Here is a 2065-nt window from a genome sequence, read left to right as displayed (position 1 = left end):
GGTGAGCGGGACCCGGGGAGGGGCGAGGACGGGGAAAGGGGTGGCGCTGGCAGTGGCTCCCGGCGCGCCCCCGCCTGTCCGCCTCGTCCTGGCAGACGCCGGTGATTGGGCGCGAAGGGCGCGTGACTACCGCCGGCGCCCCTGCCCCTCGCAGCGGAAGGGAGGGAGGCCGGCGCCCCTGCCCCTTGCGCCCTCCCCTCCCTTCCCCCTGCAGGTGGAGCGTCTGGCCCCGCCCAACCCCACCCCCTCACCGCTACCCTCCACCCCCCACCCCCCACCCCCATTCCATATTTGAGCATCTTGTTGGTCATAGTTCTAGTGACGTTGGAGTCCGTTTGCCCATTATACAGATGGGAAAGCAGGCCTCAGAGTGGGATCTGACTTGCCAGAGGTCGAATGGGAGGCCGGTGGCAGAGTAGGGTCGCAGTGATCCTGGTCTGTGACTCCCCGCCTGTGCCCTTTCCCCAGCGCAGGGAAAGAACCAGAGCTTTCAGCCTTTAGTCTGTTCTTACCTTTTTTCCAGCGTCCCTGACCAAACCCTACCCCTGGACCTGCTGGGTAGAAAGGCATTGGTGTGTGTGTGTGCGTGTGTGTGTGTATTTTATACGTGTACGTACATTATTTATATATCTCTATATATCTATCTGTCTAACTTTCTCCAGTACGTGTCTGGTTCTTGGGTACAGATGGCAGTGGTATGCGTGTGTCTGTGTATCTCCAGTATGTGCCTGATTCCTCCTTTCGTCCCCACAGCCAATGAGGTGCTTATTTTCCCACTTTATGGATGGGAGAAGGAGTAACCCGGGGCTATGTTGTGAGTTCCTGGCAGAGCTGACCCTACACCTTGGCGTTTCAGCCCCTGAGACCGTCAGGACTTTCTTAGTACAGGGTCTGGGCTCATCCACCCCAGGAACGTCCACCTTTAGCTCCGGAAACTTCACAGACTCACTTCCCTTCGCTTCAGCAGTGTCTCAGTGATCCTCTTGCTGACTCAGCCCTTTTCCACTCCCTTCGTTGGCTCCTTGCCTCTTTTCCAGGAGTCATTGCACCCAAGATGCTGCCACCTGACTCTCAGGACTGTCAGTCTTGGAGCTGGAGGTGGCGGTGACAGAGGGACTTGGGAAGGAGTGACTTTCCTGGGCTCTTGTGCAGAGCTGCGGCCCTGCCCAGGCCTGGACTTTGTGGTTCTGGGTGGGAGGAAGGGCTTGGGTGAAATATCGGGCGCTGAAGTGAGATGAGAGTCTTTGTTCTTGGTGGTCCTAGTGTCCAGAAAGGCTTTTTTCCTCGATTATCTTGGAAACTGGCTTGGTGCCTTTGTAGTTTCCATTAGGTGGAACATTTCATTTTAGACTTGTTCATTTAGATAAGCAGTGGGTCTGAATTTTTGACTGCCATGTGCTCTTGGCACTGTTCTAGGGGCTTTGTGAGCATACTGAATTCTGAGAATACTTCAGGGTAGGTGGTGATCCCATTTTACAGATGAAAAGTGAGTTGTAGAGGTGTTACATAATTTGGTCACACAGCCAGTAAGTGGCCGAATTGGGATTTTTTAACCCGGTAGTCTCATTTCAAAGCTCATGTGTTTGCTGGACCTTAAGAGTAACCTGTGATGCAGGGCACCTGGGTGCCTCAGTCGGTTAAGTATCGGACTCTTGATCTCAGCCCAGGTCTTGATTTCAGGGTCGTGAGTTCAAGCCCCGTGTTGGGCTCCACGCTGGGCGTGAAGCCTACTTCAACAACAACATTAAAAAAAAAATCATCTGTGATACTTGTTAAAAATACAGAGTCAAACCTCTGGAGATTTGTCTGGAGGGGTCCCAGGAATCTGTATCTTTAACACATGCATTGAGTAATTCTTACTGTAAGTCAGATTTGTGAAGCACCACCTTTTTTTTCATTAAAAACTTTTAAATGTTTATTTATTTTTGAGAGAGAGAGGGAGGGGCAAAGAAAGAGGGAGACACAGAATCTGAAACAGGCTCCATGCTCTGAGCTGTCAGCACAGAGGCCGACACGAGGCTTGAACTCACGAACTGTGAGATCATGACCTGAGCCTAAGTTGGTT

This window comes from Panthera leo, chromosome D1, assembly GCF_018350215.1.
Source record: "Panthera leo isolate Ple1 chromosome D1, P.leo_Ple1_pat1.1, whole genome shotgun sequence".
Classification (NCBI taxonomy): Eukaryota; Metazoa; Chordata; class Mammalia; order Carnivora; family Felidae; genus Panthera; species Panthera leo.
Note: the sequence above shows the minus strand (reverse complement) of the source record.